This window comes from Asparagus officinalis, chromosome 3 (assembly GCF_001876935.1).
Source record: "Asparagus officinalis chromosome 3, Aspof.V1, whole genome shotgun sequence".
Taxonomy (NCBI): domain Eukaryota; kingdom Viridiplantae; phylum Streptophyta; class Magnoliopsida; order Asparagales; family Asparagaceae; genus Asparagus; species Asparagus officinalis.
Window position 1 is genome coordinate 68568799 of NC_033796.1, and position 25534 is coordinate 68594332.

General features: G+C 37.2%; 1 long non-coding RNA gene across 1 annotated transcript; it reads right to left on the bottom strand.

Moving 5' to 3' along the window:
* Nucleotides 23312-24633, bottom strand: LOC109832326. Its single transcript, XR_002244708.1, has 3 exons — nt 24549-24633; nt 24052-24461; nt 23312-23409 (listed from the first exon to the last, which is right to left on the bottom strand). It is a non-coding gene; the product is annotated as an uncharacterized LOC109832326 (long non-coding RNA).

The window sequence follows — 25534 nt, forward strand, 5'->3', positions numbered from 1 at the left end:
ATGATGAGCAGCAGAGAGTTATTGACTCACCAGAGATTGAGATTCAGGATGATTTGACTACCGTAGAGGTACCGATATGCATACTTGCTAGTGAGAATAAAAAGCTTAGAAATGAAGTCATTCCATTAGTGAAAGTTCAGTGGAACCGGCAAGGAACCGAAGAGATTTCTTGGGAGCACGAGGAGGATGTTCGTCACGACTACCCGCACCTGTTTGGATAGGTATGATGTTAATGTGCTTATATGACTTGATAGTTGTCGTTATCTATGATTATTTAGCCACATTTATATTTATCTTTAACACTAGAATGTGGATATTTTTGCCTGATCCTTAATCAATTGAAGTATATGGTATATACATGAGGGTTTTCTTGTTTGGATTATTTCCCTCGACGTACCGTTTTCATTTAGTTAAGGATTTAGGTAAGAATGTTTGCATTCTAGGTTGTTAACTTTAAATATCATTGTGCTAACACTATGTGATGTGTGCAGAAGGAATTCTTAATATGAATTACACCTTCTGAATGTGTTTTCCTAGTTTTTGAGCTTTGAGATGCAGCTGCGGAATTTCGAGGACGAAATCCTCTTAGGGGGGGGGGGGGAGGATGTAAAACCCCAAAAATTTATGAATAATATAATTAATGTGTGATAAATTATGATATGTGGATATTTAGTATGATAAATATCATTAAATGGTATATGAACGAGTTCATACATGAGAGATAGAAGTGTTGAAACATGCACATATGGCCAACTCATGAGAATCTGGGAAATCCCAGTCCGGTTGACCGCAGCCCGGTCGACCGCTACGGTCGACCGCGAGACCTGCAGTCTGTTTTTCTCCTGATTTGAGTTGGTTTCGGATTTCTAAACCCATATTTATTTTCCCCTGATATATATATGAGTTTTTCATGATTTTCTCAGTTTTCCTAAGAATGTTAATAGCCACCAAAACCCCCAAACCCTAGTTTGATTTCTTAGAGAAGATTGAAGGCTTTCAAGTGGAATTTTCGGATAATTCTTGGCTTTTGGAGTGGAGTTTTCTTTCAACCTTGCTTCTAACATGTTTTACAACAACCAAAGGCGAGTATCATCTCTACTAATCCCCCTCCCAGTTTTTAAAACGTTTTTAAAGAGATTTAAACATGTTTTATAGAGCCTAAACGAATAGATTATGTATAAAAGACAATTCTTTTGTATTATATGTATAAAGATTAGGTCTTTTCATGCTAAAAAGGTTGAGAACATTTTCACAGATGTAATTTAGATCTGATGATGATTCTAAAATGTGGTTAAACTAAAGAAAGAAGTTTGGTTTGTTGTTTTGACCTTTTATGCATGCTTTAGCGTTTTGAATATAAATCTAATGCATAAAATCATGATTTATATATGTTGAATTGTTTTCAGATAATTCTACCTACTGTACCATGCTTGTATGCATGTTTCATGAAGTTTTTATCATGTTTGAATCACGAAAACACGACGACAACACAACATGTAAGAATCTAGAGAAACTGGAAACAGGGTTCACGGTCGACCGCCACGGTCGACCGCGTGCAGGATAGAGACCTGGGTAGTCTCTCGAGCCCATCGCGGTCGACCGCCAGTTGATTTTGGCTGTGCATGATTACTTGAGTTATTTTTTTGGTTGTCGAACAAATTTCTCGACCCTATGATGATAGACTATGACATTAGTGATTGTTAAACACCTGAGATGATGGTGAACTTCAGATGTGGACACGCACATCGAGATTTGTGCACATATGCTAGATTGTGTTAGATCGACACACACTTGATATAAGATCTATAGATTGATAAACACATATTGAATAATGTTGTCTTATACGTATCCGGAAATAGGGAGATGAAACGCATTTGCCGCAGAACGATTGAGTAAGAGTATTACAAAAGTATCGTTATTACATGTATCCGGAATATGGAGATAATAAATCCTATTGCCGCAGAGCGATTGAGTAAGAGCATTACAAAAGTATCGCTATAGCACAAGATGATGCACACATAGATATTTGATCAGTTATGTTTTGTACTTCCATGATAGACTACCCGTGAGTAGGGTATTTATGTTGAGATTTTTGGCACACCCGTTATAAGCGGCAGATATATTTCGTTTTGTTTTAGCTGACATCCTCTTAGATTAGAGCAGGCTACTCGGATGTACTTCGAGATGAGATACTTATTCCTTATGTTGGAGATTGGAGTACTTTTCCTTGACCATTGTTTTTTTCCTTCATGAAGAATTTTATGAATGATTTAATATATGAATATAATGACTCTATTTTTCTATATACTCCTACACCTATCCCTAGGGAGAGGTAGTGATGATCTCGCTAGCGCTTTGACGCTCATTGTTTCCCCTCTTTCAGGCTGTGAGTCCGGCACACGGAGAGTCGTAGGTTGATGGGACATCTTAGTTGTCCGTTTAGCTATTTATTATATTTTGTAGTCATTTTAGAACTCCACATGTAGTTGGTTATTTTTCAGACTCTAGATTAGTATTTTATTTTAGAGTTAAGAACTCTTGTGAGACTTCGTTTATTTGACTTATTGTATTTGAGACTAAGTTCAGACTCAGAGATATATCTATTTTCTTTCCAGTTGGGCTCATTATTAATATTTCTTATGTTTCTTCTGTGTATACTCGATATTGTTCTATTTCTAGTTTTGTCTGTCTGTACCTTCATCTATTTATTGTTTCCACTAGAGAGATAACGATTGTGATGGTAAAACATGTCGTAGCATAGTGTTTGGTGCTTGGCAGGTTTGACGATCTGTGTTTCACCTGGGACTGCAGCCTTGTGTGAACCCTGGGGCATCACGTGTTCATATCATAGATGAGTATGATAACAAGTGTTTGGAGATCAAACAATTATATTTATGTGAGAGGAATCGAGTGTAAAGACCAGCACACACACAACATGCACAAATAGAAGAAAACCTACGCGGTCGACCGTGGCAGTCGACCGCCGCGCATGCAGTTTTGGCAGGAGGCCTCTGCATCTTGCGCGCAAGATCGTGGCGCTCGAGCGTTGGGAGTTTTGCTAGTTTTCCTGTTTCGGGTCAGTTTGGGTTTTTGGGTCAGGTTGAAGGGCTCATATATATATTATTTTATTCGTGAGAGCCTCCTCATCATCTCAGAAAACCCTAGCAGCCTCCCCCTACCCTCTTGCAAACCCTAACCCTAACTTTTAGACGTTTCTCACGAGTTTTGGGAGTTCGAGCGAGATCCAGCAGCGTTCAGCGAAGGAGAACCTTCTCACGACCTTACCCACAGTAGTTTATCACCTCTCAGGAGAGTTTCATCTCGCCCAACCCTATACCCATATTTTTTAGATGTTTTTAATAATATTTTTCATGTGTTTTGTGAGCCTCACATGCAAGATTTTGTATAAAAATAGATCTATATGTTGTATTTTGCAAAGAGAACGAGTTTTTAGTAAATAAAGCTCACCCACAAAATTCTTAATACAGATCTAGATCTGAGTTTATGTCTAACAAGAGTTTTGCAAGAAAGATTTTTGTTTTTCAAAGTTTTCGACACGAAATTTACATGTTTAAAATTTGATTTGTTCTATCGATAATGATTAGATTGAAATTTTCACATGTTCTGGTTATGCTAAATTACTTATGAAGGATTAATAATGTATATAATCATCGCACCAAAGATTTTGAATCAAACCACGTAGAACAGAAACCTAAACTAGGGTTTCTGCTTTTACGCGGTCGACCGTGGCGGTCGATCGCGTGCCGTGCATAGAAGCAGTAAGCTTCTGCTGCAGTCGCGGTCAACCACTAGGAATTTTTACTGTTTTGTCCTGTTGTGTTTAGGTTTGCGTGGCTGGCATAATATCTGGGTTATTTAGGTTTGCTATACCCTAAGAATTGTGTACATGAGTTGAGTACAGACATGAGTCTTAATTTTATTCACCGGGACATGAGGGTGAACAGTTTAGATGTTGTTTCAGACATTATTTATATGAGAGTCCTTGTGTTGGACTATAATCATCAAAGTCCTCGTGTTGGACTATAAACTATTAAAGTCCTTGTGATGGACTATGAATTATAAGAGTCCTCGTGTTGGACTATAATCATCAGAGTCCTCGTGTTGGATTATAAACTATTAAAGTCCTCATGTTGGACTATAATCATCAGAGTCTTCGTGTTGGACTATAAACTATTAAAGTCCTCGTGTTGGACTATAAGTTACTAAAGTCCTTGTGCCGGACTATAAACCATGAAAGTCATCGTGTTGGACTTTAAGTAATACAGGTTGATATATTTTTGACATATGATGGATTATTGATGGTATGGTTGGAGATGGGGTTATTACTCCACGTAGTTGTTGGATTGGGCATTTAGCTATTTACAATATGAGCTTATGGGATTATTGAGTTACCTACGCACATGTTGTAAATTCCTAAATATCAAACTCCTATTTTATTTCAGATATTATGATTGTATATCTATATGTATTAACGCTATTTTCATATCCCTCTAGCCCTTCCCCTAGGGTTGGTTGAGATGTTACTCGCTATAGAGCTTTGACGCTTGTTGTTTCCCCTACTTTCAAGTAACAAGCCAGGTGCACGGAGAGCCGTAGCTTGATGGATTTGCTTTAGTCAATATTTATAGACAGTGTTAGTAGTTATGTTAAAACTCCACAGTAGATGTATTTTGTTAAATATTTTGAGATATTATTTTAAATTTTGAAAAAGGCGAATGTGCCTTAGTAATACTTCATTTGATTTCATATTATGAGACAGTTGTATTAGTTCAGATGTTTTCTTCATAGAGATTTATTCATTTATGTCAGTGACAATGACTTTTCTTCAGAGTATCTGTTGTTTCATATTTCTTCTATATTTTGTCTTTTGCCTGTTTTGTACCTACATCGGTTATTGATTCCACTAGATAGATATTTACTACGATGGTGAAACATGTTATTGTACAGTGTTGTACATGACAGGTTTGACATTCTTGGTTTCTCCTTGAACTGCAGCCTTGTTAAAACCAGGGGCGTCACTATATATATAGTATATGTTATATAGTAGGTAGTAGATATACTAGATAATCATATATATATTAGCAGAGGTAAGATATAATATATAGGTAATAGGTGATCATTATATATAGAGAGCGGGGAGGAGAAAGAGGAAGAGGAGGAGAGGAGAGAGAGAGAATACTATGGTAGCGCTTGGTACCATGAAGCACTAAACAAGTTTGTTGCTTGGGTAGTGAGGTGTCACATCCCGCTCCACTCAGTTTAAATGTGGGACGACATTCACATGGGTAGATCGAGTGGAGGTGGGTAGAGGTGACACATCACTACGCAAGCACAAAATTTGTGCTTTGATAACCGAAGCAATACCCATATTTCCATATATATATATATATTATCTAGGGGGTGATAATACTAATATATATATTATTATAATAATAAAATATAATATAGTACATACATACAGACATACATACATACATACATGAACATACATACATACATACATACATGTATATATATATAATATTATATATATAAATATAATATATATAAGGCTAATATATTGAAATATAAGAAGGGAGAGAGAGAGAGAGAGAGAAAATATGGGTAGCGTATCAAGCACAAACATTTATGCGTGGTATGATGTGTCAGCATCTCCATCCACTCATCTACCATGTGAATGTGTCCTACATTGAATGAGTGGAGGTAGATTGAACCTCACATCAAGCACAAATTTTTGTGCTTGGTAAACCAGCATACCATATTTCTCATGTACAAAATATATATATAATATATATAGTATGAATATAATAGTATATTATAATATAGTTATAATATATGAGTATAGTGAGATGTTAGTATGATTATTAATTAGTATATAATATATGAATATATATGGGAGAAATATGGGGATATGCGGACCGAAGCACAAAAAGTTGGTGCTTGGTAGTGAGGCATCAATCACACTCCATCTCATTCAAATATGAGACAAACTTCACATGGGGTATCGAGTGGGATGGATTTAACACTCAACTACCAAGGACAAATTGTGCTTGGTACCGCAAGCATTACCATATTTCTCTCTCTCTCTCTCTGCTCTCTTCTATATATAATAATATATATATATATATAGGTATGAGTATATATATATACTAGTATATGATATATATATATAGAAATATATATATATATATATATACTATATATATGGTGTGTGTGTTGTGTGTTGTTTTGTGGGGTGTGTGTGTGTGTGTGTTTGGTATCCATCTAGGAAGTGAATTCATCCCCAACAAAAAAGTAACTAAACCTCCTATTTTAATCATAAATCATACTCCCTATAAAAGAGGAAGTTGTGAAAAAACATTCCAAGGGCTATACTACCCCTATTCTTTGTTGATATTACATTATAATACTAACTAAACTAAATTAACTATTATTGTTAATTAATTACATTATATGTCACTTTAAGTTTGTATAATTTGGTCCCTAAAACATCCAACCTTATTATAAAACTCTACATCATATTAATTATTAGTAATGTAAAATAATATATTAATTGATAATTGCATGTCAATAAAGTATTTATAAAAAGACTAGAAAAAAAAGAATTTTCCTAAAAGTATACCATGAAACTCATATAGGAAAAATCTTTCCAAGTTTCTATACTACCCCTATTCACTACAACAAAATACAACATTGCCGACGAAACAAAAACGTCAGCAAAGGTTTAAAAAACGTCGGGAAAAATCTTTCCTGACACAAAATGTAGCGTCGCTAACGCGTCGCCAAAAGTGTATCAAGGAAAGTATTTGATGACGTAAATACACTGCGTCACCAAAAGTATACTTTTGACGACGCGTCATGCATTGGGAAAAGTACATCTTTTAGCGATACATAATATTTTACGTCGGCAAAACGTGTACTTTTAGCGACTCATGCAGCATCGGTAAAAGCTATGCATCGCCAAAAGTATAGCTTTTAGCGACACAAAATTATTCTTCGCTAAAAATTATACTTTTGCCGATGCAAGTTAGCGTCGGCCAAAGTTTAGCTTTTAGCGACACAGAATAAAGCATCGCTAAAACTATACATTTGGCATCGTAAGATAGCATCGCTAAATGATATTATTTTTGGCGATGCAATATAACGTCGGCAAAAGTATTTTTTTTAGTCGGTAAAAAGTATATTTTTATTGACACTAATTTGCATCGCCAAAAATAATATCTTTTCTGTCAACTACACTGAAGCTGAACATCTACAATAAATTTTCTCCCATTCACATCAACAAAAAAACCAAACATCAAATTATACTCCAAACAAGTTGTATATTAACAGCTAAAATAATATCGATGCTTATTTTCACATTCATTAAAATGAAACAAAAAATAACATTAGTAAATAAATTTAAACGCAATTCTATTAAACAAATAACAAGTGTTTGACACATGTTTTATTAACAAATCCAACAATCATGATTAAGTAGACTTGAATAATAAAGACTACAGAGAACCCATGTCTTATCAACATTGCAAGCCTTTCCTTCGTCACGTCTCTGGCTTCTTCTTCCCACTTTCACCATCCATCTCTAACTTTTATTGTGTAGCTGCAATGGAAAGAAATGTACTCAGTAAGGCAAATAAAAAGTTAAAATGATAAAAAAAGTGTACTCAATAATGCTCTAATATATACTTTTTATTTATGTATTGATGAGTACGTAAGATATATATGCTAAAAGATTGCGTAAGAAGAAAAATATCAAGACAAATAATGACAAAATGATATCCTCCTCTTTATGCTGATCGGTTAGATACTGGTCCTCAGTTTCCATGTCAGTTTTCTGGTATTGTTGATAAGTTAATCTGTTGATGAGCATGCACAAGTCTCTCTAGAATGCATAAGTATATTATCAATTGCACGCTGCAGATATAGGAAAAACACTGCTGGTATCAGAACCAAATTCTGTATTTAGCAGTTCAGATAAACAAAACTACTAGTTTGAAAGTTGAAGCTGGATGTGAAGGAACACAATACATAATACATTTCATCCTTCAATACATAATACAATTCATGAGAACATGCTAAGATACCTTTATTTCATACAATACTAAAACTTAGATATATACGAATGATGTGTAACCTTGTATCAGGCATTAACGCCATGCTGGCCACATACAAGGAGCCCCCATCATAATAGCGGGCTGGAGATCCTATGCAAGAGCCAATCAAGGGTGAGAAGATTCGTACATCACTTAAATTTTAGACGAGCAATATGTAGTTTATATAGTACTAGAAAACAAGCTACAAGTTATCAATTGCATCAGGGGCTTGAGTTTATGTAGCTGATGTCATCTGCCCTTGAATTCCTGACCACTAAAGCAACAATCTAAATACTAAGTAATAGAGTTTTCTAATGTCAGAATGATCTTTGGAAAAAAAGTCTCTTATTTGGCGGGAAACTATTTGTATATTGAAACACTTGTACTTTTTCTTGACATCATAAGTAATTTGGTTACATTGACTCTGGAGCGTGTTATTAAAAATTAACACCGCATGCTATGCAAGGTGTTCACTTTCACCATATGAAACTCAAGCTACATGATGGGGTCACATCTTGAATCTGTAATTCACCTATAGAATTCTGCATTCCCTCATGAAATCCTAGTGTGACATGTTGGTCACACCTTAAACTATAAATGTATGTCGCACACTATGACTGATATATAATTCCAGTAAATTCAATAACTAACTGTAGCTAACATTTCTATACAAGAACGGTGTTAAAAGCTCGGTGTTAAAAGCTCAGTGTTAAGCATGTCATAGTTAAGCACATGCATAATTCAAGCATGCCTAAGTGAGGGAACAGGTGGGTTGACCTCTTAGGAAGTCTTATTCAAAATTGTTACAAATAGTCAGAAGTGATAATAAGTGTTGCAGATGCTGGTTGTTGTGTGTAGTAAATCACTACGGTATACAAGTTGTAATAGGGGCTATAAAGAATCCATGAGAAAAGCCTGTAGACTCTCACATGGGTAAAGTATGAGCATCACGAAGATGTAATTTCCTAAAAGAGAGTGTGACACCCCACAGATAAACACACAGCCACACAAGCACATATGTATATATATACAGGAAAAATAGGCTGTGACAGTTAGGAGTAGTTGGATCTCATCACTCATTTCTTTTGTATAGCTCTTTTTGCTAAACGAGGTGACAACTCACATATATAAAAATGTCGTTCAATTGACAAAGGCAGAAAATAACCCAATGAATGATAGAATCAAATTAGTAAATTCACAGAACAATCCCTTGTCTCACCTGCTCCAATCCTAGAAAATATTCTGTCAAAATCTAAAATAACTGTAATATACATGCAACTAAAACCATATAAATGCACAGAACAATATATTTTTCTTTTGGCAAAACTAAGTAAATTTCCAGGTAAATTGAATTAATCAACACATAGTTAGAATTTTTCTTCAACAATTCCCTTAATTCAGCAAATCCTATAACCAAACCACCTTTGATAAGGTATATGGACATCTACACAACAAGATGAGAAAATATGCATGACACACAAACCTAAGATTCCTCAAAATTGTGCTTGCTTTCTGCCCGACGTTACACATTGCTTTCACGCAGCAAATTGATTTCTCTTACCTGAATGGAAAATATTTGCTTTCGCTACAATTTTTTTTTACTTGTCTATCAAAAGTTATCTTCTTTTTAGCATCTGAACTAGTAAAACACATACACAAGAATCCCAAATCACGAGATTCTCATCCTTTTACTAATTAAATTATGAAGATCAAGTTGGAGGAACTGATCATTTATACTATGGTGCATCATTATGTTCTACAAAACTTATTTTGAGGTCATTTCCTATATGATTAATCTCATACATATTCTAGCATTTCTAAAGTAAAACCCTTGAAAAAGAGTTCAAAAAGCAAATAGATATCTTTGAGACAGAAATAAAAAGGTTACCTGAAGCTGAAGATCTTTGAACTACTCCTCATCTTTAAAGAGTTGTTCTCAAGTGTTCTCATGCTGTGAACGAAGTAATGCTTGAGCATTTTCAGAGGCCTTCAAAGCAACCTCAAGCTTAAACCACAAAATCAGTGATAAGTGAAACAATGCAAACAAAAATAAATGCGATTAAAAGAAATACAGAGTCATCTATAGCAAGGAAAAATATTAAGGTAAATCTATCATGACAGTTCATCTCAGAGAATAACCGAGCCGCAAACAAACATAGAAAACGAATACAACATCATAAAAGGAAAAAGAAATAAATCAGCACAAAACAATATTATCGATTACGAAGATATAAGACATGACAAATACAATTGGTGGTAATAAGGAGACACAATAAAAAGAGTGTGGCCTATTGTTTGTTGATATGTAAATATACCATGCACGGCATAGTTGCAGAAGCAAGCCGAAAATACCTATAGAAATCTCAGTTGGTTGAACAGTGCAACACTACCAAGATTGAGTTTTGAGTCTGAAACATACACCACCATACTCCTCGTTCTATTTTAGCATTCTCATGTTACCGAGATCATATACCCCCAAGCTAACATACACCTAGCTTTATACTCACAACAATTCAATAAGCTATCATAAACCCCTATCAAAAATAAGTTTTTTTTAATTATTAAGCTTCATTCTCGTTTCTCTACTACATAAAGTACCATTTGTTTATTACTAAAAAAACAACTAAAATGATGTGATTCGCTTTATGTTCAAGTTGATTACTGTTGCTTTCATTTTTAAAGATCACCAATCATTCAATAAACTTCATGTATCAAATAATTATTTAATAAATTATCTTATGCTTTATAGTTTCCATAGTATTATAACTATAGCACAAAACAAGTTCTTCAAAGATTGAAAAAAACATCCAATTATAACAAGCTTTAGCATTGTTTGATTAAAAATGTGCAAAGAGAAGGAAAGAATCTGCAAACAACTCAACTTAAATTTGTCTACGAGTACATTTGTCTTTTTATCCCTCTGCCACTTGTAGGCGTCTAAAATTGCCTATGAGAGCTCGCACAAAACTCGAAGCAATGAATGGGCGAGTCAAGAAAATTCGCCAATCAGTCAGCGCACGTCAAATCATCTCGTGTGTGTCGGTCAGCTCGTGCGCGTCGATCAACGCGCGCACGCCAATCAGTCTGCACGCATCGATCAACACGCGTATATTAACCAAAGCGCGTTCGATGGTCGGTCTTGCGGCGTTGCGATAAAAGTCAACGAATCGACCAAACACGCGAAAAGAACAAGTCTCGGAAGAAAGAGAACAGAAAAGGAAGAAGTCGACAAAACTGCGCGAACGCAGGACGAAACAAACCGACCCGCGCAAGCACAGGTCGGATCAGTCCGACCCGCGCAAGCGCGGGTCGGGTCAATCCGACCCGCACAAGCACGGGTCGGATTGGTCCGACCCGCACAAGCGCGGGTCGGACTGATCCGACCCGCGTCGCGCAGTCCGGAACCTGAAACGTATTTTGACGGGTTTTAAGTTGTTTTCACAGGATTTATCTATTCCAGGGGTTCCCAACTGACTTGATATCATTCCCAAACGTGGTTAGGTTGTTGTTAACTGAAGATAGAGCCAAATCACTTGTTCTCATCCAAAATAACTGCATCCGGGGCCTATAAATATGAGTCAAAGACCTCCATTTTCAAGGGCGGAGTTATTATCAAGATGTGGAGGTGCTGCTGGATTGAGGAGTCAAGGAGCACGAATTTCAGCGAAGACAAAATAGATCCCGGCGAACTTCAACATAAAGAAGGAGCTATTCGAAGGATCTGAACCCCGTCCGTCCGTCCCTTAAGATTAGGCTTGGTCTTAATCTCGAGAAGAGCCCTGATTTCGCTTGGTCGATTTCAACGCTTCAAATCAAATACTTCCTCGGTAAAGGCGAAGCTCTGCCGAATTTTCCATCAACCGGATCCAGATCTAAGGTGGTCCACGGATAAACCCCGGCACAGGCAAAGATCCCACGCAAAGCAGCGGGTGATAAACGTCCTCTGCGTTTGTTTTGACGAGAAATGTAAACTTTGTTTTCATTGTGTAAAAGTCTTATAAAAAGACAATCTTTTTTTTTGTTTTCATTATAACAATTGAAGTTGTAATGAATACCACAATGAAAACAGTAATTTTCGACGCAAACATCACTTAATATAGTCCTACATTCAAACACTAAATTAGAAGGGGGGAATCAAAATTTATAGTACAAAAACATCCAAATTAACATAAATGAAAGAAAACAAAGGAACTGAACATTCTTCTGATTCTCATCACCGTCCTCCCTCTTTGGCTTCTTCATATAGAGATTTTTCTTCATACAGAGTACTTATAGAAAATTTCAAGATGATAATATCTAAATATGAAAGGATATAGAGATTTTTCTTCATACAGAGTACTTATAGAAAATTTCAAGATGATAATATCTAAATATGAAAGGAACAATATAAAATAAATACCATAAATCAAATGAATTTCATTCATATAAGCACAGTTCTAGAACGATGATTTCCCCAAGCAAAATCTGAAAAGAACTTACAAGCTAGTGATAGAAGAAGGCATCCTCGGTGGAGGTGACAAGTAACAATTGATATTCTCGCTGGAGGCTTCTCGAGTAGCAAAGACTTTTTGAGGGTGTAGATAACCCTAATTAGAAATGCCCAAAATTTTTTAACAAATACACAAACATTTCAGATAATATTCAAATTAGGGTTTAGGTTTTGAGAAAGAGGACCTACAAGTGGTTAGGGGAGAGGAGGCAACAACAAAAAGTGCTCGATGGTGGTTAGATACTATGCCAGCCATTGCAGGTGCTCGATGGAGTCGCTCAACAGAGGAGTTCGACTGAAATGCTGGTGGTGCCTTTTGGGTCGTTAGGTGGCGGGGGGACTATGGTTAGGGTATTGATTTGGGATAGAGAGGTGGCAGAGGAGACTAGGCTGGGTGGCGGTGGGAGTAGGCTAGGTCGCTAGGTGCTCGACTAAAGGAGCTCAACAGAGGACGCATAGAGGCAGTGAAAATCTCCCAGAGGCGGTGACATGATGTCCGAGAGGCGGCGACGATCGCTCGAGAGATGGTGGCGAGCTCTGATTTAGGGTAGAGGGAGGCTGACTTTTAAATTTGGGGGTTTTGTAATGAGGAGAGAAGAAATGATCATGAGAGAGAGTGTGTAATTTTAGATGGAGAGGGAAAGTGAAAAAAAGAGGGGGACGAAATTGAATAGTATGGACAGGGGAATGAAAAAACGAGGGGGGGGGGAGAAGGGGGTTTGGCGACACACATGAATAATAAAGCGTCGCCAAAAGTATAGCTTTTAGCGGTGCAATAGTTTTGCGTCGCAAAAAAGCTATACTTTTACCGACGCAATATAGCGTCGGCAAAAGTGTTTACTTTTAGCGACACAAAACTATTCATTACTAAAATCTACACTTTTAACGATGCTAACGTGCATCGCCAAATGTATACTTTTTTGCGATGAATATTTTCACGTCGCTAAAAGTTATACTTTTACCGACGAAAATGAAAAAATGTTGGGAAATCCATACACTTTTACCGATGCTAAATTAAAACATCGCAAATATTATATACTTTTAACGACGCTAATTATAAACATGGGGAAAAATATATGTTTTGTCGACACTAACTAAAATCGTCGGGAAAAACATAGTTTTTGGCGATGTATTTTACCATGCGTCAGGAAAAGTACAATTTGTTGTAGTGATTCTTTGTTGATATTGCATTCTAATACTAACTAAATTAAATTAATTATCATTGTTAATTAATTACATTATATGTCACTTTAAGTTTGTATAATTTGGTCCCTAAAACTTCCAACCTTATTGTAAAACTCTACATCATATTAATTATTAGTAATATAAAATAATATATTAATTGATAATTGCTGGTCAATAAAGTATTTAAGGAAAGAGTAGAAAACATAGAATTGTCCTAAAATTATACCATGAAACTCATATAGGAAAATTACAAAGAGTACTCTTATGTTTAGGTAACAGGACAGAATGTATAAACATTAAATTTTGGAAAACATTGGGATATTTAAGTGCAGCAATATATGTTATCTAAAATTTTAAAAAAGTGCAACAAGATACAAGTGGAGGTATATAAATATTATTGCGGTAAATTATAAGTCATTTAAGTTTAGTTAAGCCTATAAAAGATTTAAAACCTTTGTTATCCAAAACAATAGTATATGATCCCATTGATAAATAATATTCATCATACAATATGAGGCCAGATGCTTAGCTTATATTTATATAGTAGAGAAGATGAGGAAAAATTTAAGCATCATATTTTGAATGAGTCTCAAGATTCTGAATTATTTCCTGAAATTATATACTTTGCTTAGAAAACTTTAGAAGAGGCTTTAAAGTACTACTACAAAGCGTTGGACATCAGATAAATATTGAACAAATAAAATCTATGATATCAGATTGTAAAATTAACGGATCTGTATGTAATATTGGGTGTCATATGAGATAATATTCATACATAACAAGATATTATAATATGTAATCTAACATATTAATGAATTTTAAACATAAGATTTTGTATCAAGACATATGCTTAAGATTTGGTTGAGCCAAGATTGGAGAGATTTGGAGAAGAATTGTCGTCTTTATGGGTTTTGTAGGTTCCAAATTTATTTCCTAAACACGATCCAAATTAACTCGAGCCCACAACCAAATTAAAAATAACATGATTTTTTTAATATCTTCAAATAGATATATCGTTCATATTTTCAATAACGGTCGATATATCATAAAAATCACCAAACAAAAGAAAACAATATAAAATATTACTGAGGTAAAGTCTTTAACCCAATATGTTGGCCGATATAGCAATATATCGGCCAATATTTCATAGGATGTCTATAAGAGCAAATATGTAAAGATTATTTAGATATTAGTTCCTTGATTTTAGATATGCAATAATTTTATGTTATTCCCTAAAATGTTTTAAATTGCTCATAATTTTATGGACTAATATTAAATTATTAAAATTTTGAGGGATAACTTATTAATAAGTCATATTTAAAAGAAGAGTTACTTTTTTAAAAAACCTTCCAAACTATGAGGATTGTCTTAAAAATCCACTCAACTGATTCAATTTGACAAAAACCTCTTATTATGGGGGTGTTATAGATAACCCCTATCAATTTTTGTGCAATTTTAGAAAACATATCTCAACTATAGTGTGTCTCATAAAAATTCCTCTAATCTTTTACACTTCTATCAACACACCCCATTAACATAGTTAATTCAATATGTGATTTGGACAAGATACGCTCATGAAGAAAACAATTATAATTAAAAAAACCATCAACCGATAATAAAAGGACCTCAACCAATTTACAATTCTTTTTCCCTTAATATCAACTCTTTTTCTTTCATATGGCAAAAGCCAAGGTAATTCTTTTATAATTGATTGATATTTTGGTCTTTCCAAGTCAAGTACTTATCACATAATAGATAAGACTCAATAATATTAGTTCTGAGAGGTTAGGTTTAAGTGAGAAAAGTTCATCGGGGTTAAATCAAAATTTTTTAAGTTGAGATAAATTATCTACAAAACAACCAAAACATGACGATGATTTACTCAGGAAAGGATAGATTGACATAACCCTCATAGTTGAGAGGGGAGTTTTCTAAAATTAACCCTTAAACAGAAGCACAACTTAAGATACATGTGACATTAATTTATAAGAGTGAAGTTTATAGCAAGTTTATCCCTCAATGAACTGGTTTGGGTTATTTGTCCTTAAATTTATCCTACACATCAACTTTAAAAATCTTTTGCTATAAGAATATATGTTTGGGTTAGAAATTATTTTCTTCATTGTATAACTCGTTACAATTTTGATCGTTACAACAAGTTCAAAAAGATTGGTCTTTTTATAAGGTCGAGCAGTCTTAATTTCAAAAAGGATTTTCGACCTTTACACTATAAAAATAAAAATTACAATCTCCTTCAAACAACACACAGATCCTATTTATTAGTCTCTGTTTGCGTGGGATCTTTACCTGTGCTGGGGTTTATCTGTGGACCGTCTTGGATCGGATCCGGTTGACAGAATGATTAATTAGAGCTCTTATTTTGCAAAGAAAGTAATCGCTAAAGTGATAATCTCGACCAAGCGAGATTATGACTCTTCTCGAGATCAAGTCCAAGCATGACCTCAAGGAATAGGGAACGGGGCTTCAGATCTCTCGAAATCCACTCTTTATGAACAGGATATAGCTAAGGTCTAGCTAACCTCTTTTGAAATTCATGGGGGTTGACTCACAAAACCAGCAACACCTCACCCTCTTGATTAAAATTCGCCCCCCTTGTGAATGGGCCCTAGGTTTGTATTTATAGGGCATTGGATGCGGTTATTTGGATGAGAATGAGAGATTTGGCCATATCTTCAGTTAAAAACTGCTTAACCTCAAATTTGATATGATATCAAGTCAGTTAGGATGCTGTGGAATGAACAAATCTCGAGAAATATCAACAAAATCGTAAAAAACTGTGTTTCACCTAGTTGGATGCACGGTAGACCATAGTGTCCCAATTGGGCATGGGACAGTCTCTGCTGTCCCGGCTTGGGCGCGGGACAGCCAAGCTGTCCTGGTCTGTGCATAGGATGGCCAAATTGTCCCGACCTAGGCGCGGGACAGCCAAGGTTGTCCCAGCTTTGGCCAGGTCAGCTAGCCTTGGCCGATCTTTTTGGTGCAGCTCGGCTGCCAGGGGGATTCTCTAGGCTGGTCTTGTTCCATTGTTGCATCATTTTGCATATTTTGTTGACTTGTACGCTTGGCCAACTTACTTCATGTGCTTGTTGGCTTCTTTACGACTTTGGATAATCCCGTTTGGACTTAGAAAATAATGTCCATTGTGTTTTCTTTGTCTCGAGCTCCGTGTGGATACCTATGGGTATTTTTAGATGCCTATAAATATTCCCTCCAAAATGTTTCAGACTCATTCTTTTATAGAGGAGTTTGGAATGCTTTGGATAAAATAGGCACTGTCTTCAACCTCTTTAGTATTTTGTCAAGGAGATTGTATAGAATGACTTATGAATGGCTTCAATTATTGACTTCTTCAGTCTTTAATCTACTCAGTATTTTGTCGAATAGACGAATTTCTTTAGGTGCTGCATTTATCAACTGACCGTTGTCGAAATCTTGAACTGGAGTTGGTGTGTAAATTTCTAAACTTAGCGCTTGTCATTGAGTTGACGTTGAACTGACCGTGTTCGTTGGGAATTCATATCTGAATCACAATTGAACTCCTTAGAATCATCTTTTAACCTGGAATTTTTTCCTTAGCCTTGTTTTGGCAAAATTGTCTATGCGTTGACCGATTTGACCTTTACTGTATTGCGTTGTTTGGTGTTGACCTTTGCTGTAATGTGTTGACCGGTGTTAACACAGTTTATACTCGTACGTTTACTACAGTCTACACAGTTTAAGATCTTAAGGCATTAGAGCGTGGCGATCCCAAATGTTGACTGTAGGACTAACTATTAAAGTTGTTTCGTCTGCATGTGTGGATCTTATCCTGAAGTTGTTGGATGATCAAGTCACGAGACTAACTAATGAAGCTAGTGCATTAATAACTGTTGCCTTTATAGGATTTTTGGAAAACCTTCAGCTATCAACGGGTTTGATGAGCCTTTATTGACTATCATTTGAGTTAGACAAGCATGCAGATCTTTTAAGTCCGTTCTACATGTAACGTTATGTTAAAAGAGTTAACTCTTTTCGAGTACGAGATTGAATACATAGACTTTATCTTTCTTATGGGAATAGACTACCCGGCAACACGTGTTAGGTGCTGACTTATCCCTTCTTAGGATTTGGGATAAAAATCCCCAGACATAGATTCTGATGTCTTTTTCACTCGGCGAAAGACTAAACCGGTAACGTATGTTAGGTGTTGACTTATCCCTACTTAGAATTCGGGATAAAATTCCCAATACGTATAAGGCACGGATTTTGAAGTTGAAAGATTGTGTCTTCTTTTTGGGCAAAGACGAACCCGATGCTGAAGAGCAATAATTTTATATTCTATCTCATGCTGAAAGAGAAACTTAAAGTAGGATGTCCACTCTGAGAATTGAAAAGATTTAGATAACCCTAACTGTTTAATGGTTTGATTATCAAATCTGAAGGGAGATTTCTCGTTTATCGAGATAAAATTCCAACATTGGTCCTAACTATTTATAGGTTTGACCAGAGAGGAGTTTGAGACGATTCTAACTGTTTAAAGGTTTGATTGCCTGATGGGGTGGAGGTCTTTCGTTTATCAAAAGGGCACTCCGGTTTTGGTCCTAATTGTTTAAAGGTTTGACCAAGATGGATTTTAAGACGATCCTAACTGTTTAAATATTTGATCGTTTAATTAGAAAGTGAACCTCTCGCTCATGGAGGGAATCAAGAGGGGATTTTGGTTGTAATCCTAATTGTTTAAAGGTTTGACTAGATATGAGTTTGAGACGATCGAAACTGTTTAAAGGTTTGATCGTTCAATTTGACAGTGGACCTCTCGTTTAAGGAAGGAATCGAGAGGGGATTTTAGCTTGTGGTCCTAACTGCTTAAAGGTTTGACCAAGTGCGAGTAGGGTGATACAAATAACAGTGGGAGTGCTAATTTATACAAATCACTGTGTTAATACAGTAGGAGTTTCTGGTGTCAAGTTGTAAGAACTTTAACACGATGGAGGGGTTAAGATTTCAGTATTATGTCTGAACTCTAACAATGGAAGTGTTGAGTGCACAGACACATCGTGAATTTGAGTGAATCAAACCAGAAAGAACTTTAGTGGACCCCACTATTAATTGATTTGATCAGTGAGGGATCAAACACTCCATAATTAGACCATAGGGGTTTTGTGAGGGAAGGTTAACCGGATGAAGTCATTGATTCTCATCTTAACAAAAGAGTGCTTGAGAAATCATGGTGGAGGGTTTTAATCATTATCAAAATGATTAAATAGCCACAGTGGGAGGTTCTTGATTATTTTTGGTTTTGGGTTATCCTTAAGAATATCATGTGTAGTATTCTCTAGGAACTTCCCATCAATGATAAGGAACAGTTTAGCCTCGTATACCAGCTGGAGATTTGGAAAATAGTTTATACTCGTATACCTTGTTGGAGTATAAAGTAGGAACGGTTTATACTCATATACTCTTCGGAATGCTTTCTGTTCTCATTTGGCTTGTTCTGCCGTTATGACGCCAAAGTCGATTAAAGCTTGGATTTTATTTTTAAGACTAAAACAAACCATGGTGGGATGAAGAATCCTCCTGTGGTATGCACAGTAGTTTGGATCCGTAATCCTCTTAGCTCCCTCCTTATCTTTAATAGGTGGTAGCTCGATTTTGTCATTGGCGAGGAGGTACTTGAAGATAGTTGGAACTTCCTCATCCCGGAATGAGTACATTTTTTAGTGTCTCAGATCCAGAGTGCTTCGTTGTTTCTGAGGTTATCATTGTGACGTTTGATTTGCATCAACAGCAGCTTCAGGTGTGTTAACCGTCGACTGGCCTCTCTCGGGCTTCTTTCTTTTGAGGAAGCGCTCGACCTGTTCTCCACATAGTTTTAATTCTTTCCAGATGGTTAAGGGGACAACTCCTATGACTTCAAGGACATCGAGGGAGAGATTGTGATGGTAGGTCTAGAGTATGAACTCTTTTGTGATCGGATCTTAGCAGTTCATCGCTTTGTTTCAGAAGCGTTTGATGAAGGTGTCAACTGACTATTCGTCTTCCTGCTTCTCGTCCAAAAGATCTCCAATTGATACTTCAGTGTCATCATCAAAGAAATTGCCAAGGAATAAGCCTTCCATATCATCCCAGCTGTTAATGCTTCCGAGTTTGAAATGGCGGTACCAATCAAAGATGGGCCTATGAAGGGTGCCAACGAATGACCGGACCATCAAAGGCTCATTACCAGAGATCACTCCCAAGTGGGACTTGAAATAAATTAAGTGTTGAGTAGGGGAACCTTTCCCATCGAACGGCGTGAAGTTGATCAGGTTGAACCTCGTCGGATATGGGATCGACTCCCACTCTCTTGCATAGGGACATGGAATGCCGGTCTTTTTCCCCTTCTGAATGGACATTAAGGCATTGATTTTCCCCTCGAGGTCCTTCATCTTCTCATCCTCGCTCGTATCCTTCTTTGGTCGATTTTGAGAAGGAACATCGCGACTACCCCGGTATTGTCATCATCAGTGAGGCCACCCCCAACATTGTTATTTTGAGTGGGGGCACCCCCAGCGTTTTGGTCAACGGGAGGGTTATCTATATCGAGGTGTTTGTCCATGTCTAAATTGCCACCTACTCGGTAGGCATTGTTGTGATGACTAGATTCACCAATTTGACCTAACAAAGCTTGGATCCATCGGTCATGCTCTTCCTTCATCTGCAGCATAACCATTTCCATTTTGAACTTGATGTTCTCCTTCTGCTTAGCCAAAGCATCTTCAAGAATATTAGTCATTTGCTCAGTGTTGATCATTAATGCCTCGCGGGATTGTCCTAGGCTAGATATCGTATTGTCAGAAGTGACTACAGAGTTGACATCTGATGCTTCATCATCCGAGGATAATCCTCTATTTATCCTCTGATAGTCCCTATGTCTAGTAGTCCCTACGCTAGCTGAGTTAGACGATGCGATAGGAAGGGGTTTAAACTAGAAGGTTGGGTCGACTTTCCCTTATCAGCCACGTTAATCATGACTGCGGATTGTTTAGGTCCGACAACTTCTAGCTAGAGTCAAGATATTAGTTGGGCTATTCCCGAATTGACTCTTCTTCCTGGAGAAAAGTCGGGGCTAGAACCACTTGAAACAATCAGAGACTTTTCCTTATTGACCATGTTGATGGTAACTTCTGGGAGTTCGTCATCTCGAATGACCGATCTTCTTTTGTGGAAACGCCTTGATTTAGGCTTCGATGCTTTAGTATAGATCCTTTCAAATACCGAGACCCTTGGTTGAGCGGTCTTGGGGTAGCTACACGCTGATAATATTATCCTAATAATTTTGATACATGAACAATGATAGTCCGCTTCCCAGATACTTCTCTTTTGAGATTTATTTGTACCCCCAGCCCGATAGTATAACTCATTAGCATGATCACCGAAGCAACCTATCGTATGTTGGCACAACTTCCCAAGTATAACATTATCATCGTCAGACAAATACATTTCCTTCTTGGGATATAATGCTTTGTTAGCGTCTTCAAGAGTCACATGTTTGGAGCTACGCCTTTATGAGCGTGGACCCTCAATGGGCTCTTGGACTTCGACTCGTAGTCCAATGCAGTCGTTTACTAAAATTTTCCCTTTATGAGAAGGCTCCAAGTTGTTGCAAGGGTGTGTGCGACCGCCAGCTTGATGAGTTTCTCGGGGTTCCTTTACTGGGCCTAAGCGTTCTTTGACCAGAACTCTACCTTGATCCTCATGTAAAGGACCTAGGCGTTTCACCATTGCCATTTTGAATCGAGGTAAGTCCGTGTTGCTGTGGGACTTCACCAAAGGTACGGGATCAGTCGGAACAGGAACAGAATTCACTAGAGTCGAAAAAAAAGCATGGGACACCTCTTGGCTCGGCCCAGGCACGGGTCACCTTAGGGTGACTCGCACTTCATCGAGTCACCTCTGGGTGACCCGCAAGCTACAGGGTCACCTCGGGGTGACCCGTTGCTTTTTGGGTACCTTGGTATGACCCGCGCTTCGTGGTCTTTTTGGCCGTCGTTTCGGACTTTGGCCTCCAAGTTTGATGCAGTCTTGGTTGTTTCTTAGCTATGTCCTTCTTCTGCATCTTTGTGCCTTTTGCGCAAGAATTTGCGCGTGCACAAGCAGTGCGCGCCGTTTCTAGATGCGTTCCTCAAGAGTTGAATGGGTCCTTTTGTCTTGGATCCATTCACTTGTTGATGATTTGGAGGAGGGGGCGTTTGCTCACTGCTGGAACACTTGGCGCCTTCTGAGTTTCGGAGCTGCATCATAGCAGATCCTGTGAAAAGGCTCCAAAGCCTTGGCGAATTTGCGCGCGAGGCGTTGGTATTGCCTTTGGGGTGCCCTCTTTGATAGAATTATCGCGACTCCAGTGGCCATCTCCTTGATTGAGGAGTTTAGATTTGAAGCTTCAGCCGTATGGGTGTTGCAAGGTATGACCACAGCGGCTACGGGGACGTTGATCTTCTTGCGGTTGCAAGGTGTGGAGGATCTGGAGGAGGAGGTTGACAGATACTCCTCAAACTTGGCCTGGTCTAACTCGTACTTGACCTCTACATTAACCGGGATCCGGATCCGAGGTTGCGACACATCAGCCTTCGTAGAAAGGTTGTTGGCTCCCACTATGGTCGCTAGTATGTTTGGGTAAGAAATTATTTTCTTCATTGCATAAATTGTTACAACTTTGATCGTTATAATAAGTTAAAAAAGATTGGTCTTTTTATAAGACCTTTACACAATGAAAATAAAAATTACAATCTCCTTCAAACAACACACAGATCCTATTTATTAGTCTCTGTTTACGTGGGATCTTTTCCTGTGTCAGGGTTTATCCGTAGACTACATCGGATCGGATCCGGTTGACAAAATGATTAATCAGAGCTCTTACCACTACTAGAAACAGGACTTTTAGCGACGGAAAAAATAAAATTCCGTCGCCAAAAAACCGTCAGTACAGTGAGGGTAGCTAAAATCGTTTTTAGCGACGGATATTCCGTCGCTAAATTTCAGCGATGAAAAATTAGTGACGAATAATCCATCGCACTATTTTTTTTAAAAAAGAAAAAAAACATTAGCGACGGATTTTTCGTAGCTAAAATCACTTTTAGCTACGGCTATTCCGTCGCTAAAAAATATTAGCGACGAAAAATCAGTCGCTATAACTATTTTTTTTTAAAATAAAAAAATAAATAAGATGGATTTTCCATCACCATTAACATTAGCGATAGAAAATCCGTCGGTAATGTTTGTCCCCGTATCTGTTTTCTATCGCTAAAAGTCTATTTAGCAAAGGGCAATCCGTTGCTAAATATTTCCAATATATATTTAAAAATAATTTAAAATTAAAAAAACCTGTACAATAACATAATAAATTTAAAAACCTATTCAATCAGCAATATAATATTCATTATCACGTATATATAACATATATAATTTAATTAAAATATCCCAACATAATAAACATTGTTTATACATCACACACCATGATAAATATTGTTTATACAACACACTCCTCTTTCATTGTTTTTAAAGGTAAAAAACAAATCAGTCCTCCTGATCATCATCATCATCCTCCTCATCACCAGCTCCACCTAGTCTAGAAGTCCCGGCCTGCAAATATAAATCAAACATTAACAACATGGCATGATATTCAAGTATAGCAATAAGAGAGAGTACCATGGCATATATTCTTATGTATTATACGCACGCACGCACAATTTTTACAACAACGCATGCACACACCCTAACCTCGCAAGGAAAACTACTCCTACCTAATAGCAAGATAGAGAGAGGTCTTAGCCCAATACGCGTACATGCACATACGCGTACACGCACAATTTTCTCACCATTCACGCATGTACGCGTACATGCTCATACGCGTACTGCATATACACGTATACGCACACACGCATGCACATGTACACACGTGCACGCATGCACACACGCATACACGCGTGCATGCACGTACGCATACATGCACGCATACACGCATGCATGCACGCACGCATACAGGCGTGCACACATGCCCAATACTACCATCACTATGCACGTACGCACCATCAAAACCACCATCACATAAAAATATTATACGTATATATTTTGGGCTTTGTGTTAGGGTTAGAGTTAGGGTTTGTATGTAAAAGTGTGTATCGATGTGTGTGATATCATTTAGTCACATGGCATATTCATAACTAAGTAAGAATTAAATATATTTAATTCATTTAATTTAAAAAAGTAAAGTATATAAATTACCTGATCCGCCATAAATCGTCTCTTATATGCCTCCTGAGCCTCCTGAGACTGAGTCGACATGAACTGTGTGAACTCTAATTGTTGCTGCTCCCGGCGCCTCCGTTCTTCCTCCGCAATCCGCTGATATGTTGTTTGCTGTGACTGTCAATCTTCAATCACTTTCATCCGCTGCTCCATCGAGTCTTGATATGAACTGCTTCCTGGTGTTCCTGATGGTGTTGCAGACTCGTAGGTGCTACTAGACTCGTGTGGCTTCTGCTCGGATCCTCTCCACTGGTATCTGTTCTTCCTACTCGATCCAATGGCCGTCTCGATGATGGAGTCCTCCTCCTCTTTACTTACCCGGGCCGAAGTGCTAGAACCGACCTGAGACTGAGATATTTGCTCTTGTACCTTGGCATGTAATTTCTCTGCGATATATCAAAACAACCAGGGCAAGTCAACTTTTTAATGATGCATTGTTATGAAATTGAATATACAAATGAATTGCTACTTACAGCCAGATCCTTGTTCTTCGCCTTCTTCTCTTCATCAGCATAATTTGGACTCCAAGAAGTCAAAATACAATCTGCAAAATGTCCGAGATCTCCCCTTCCCTATTTTATTCAAATATATTATTAACCCATAACACATAAAGTATACTCAAATTGACAATTTATAAGCTAATATATTATATACCTCAAGCTCCAATTGATGATAATGCTGGCTAAAGGACCTGGAGCCCCCGTGATGCTCGTAACTACGGGGAGCGTTGTGGTTCCTCCTTGCTATTTCAGCTTGAGCCTAGAAGACAATGTCAAATCAGGAAAATATAGAAATTCAGCATATAAAATGAAAAAATGTACGATAATAATACCTGGATTTCAGCCGTGTCCCATTAATCACAAAGTGCCAAAAATTCTACTCCATCTACGCGCTCGTTAAGATGCCAGAAGCGCTCCCAATCATTTGTTATTTGAACAAAATACTTTTTCTTCACCTCAGATCACCACCTCTTGAACGATAGATTGATTTGCGTGAAGCAGTAAGTCCAGGAACAAATGTTATCGTCAAGGAAGAAAAATCACTTCAGCATATAAAAAAAGAGATACAAATCAGTGTATTAAACATAATAATAAACTAATAACTCCAAATGATGAAAATCTAAATAAATGACTTACACATATATATCTCTAACAAGCCACCAGTGCATCAATTCGTTGTGATTTCCATGTCAAAAAAAGATTAAAGAAATCATGTCTCCTGGCTAAAGCGGTAAGAAAATTATTAAAAACATTGGCAAATGCCCTGACAGGCACTCCGTGCTCCCATCGGATCACGACCCTCCGATGAATATCAGGGATGAGGTTCTGTGGCTTGGTAGCACTGCGGCCGTGCCTAGGAGGTCGCCCGGTACCTGCGAAACAATAAAAATCGGGTGGCATATAAATCAATCCATACCCATAATAAAAAGTAAAATAATAACCAATAAGCTATAAAAATC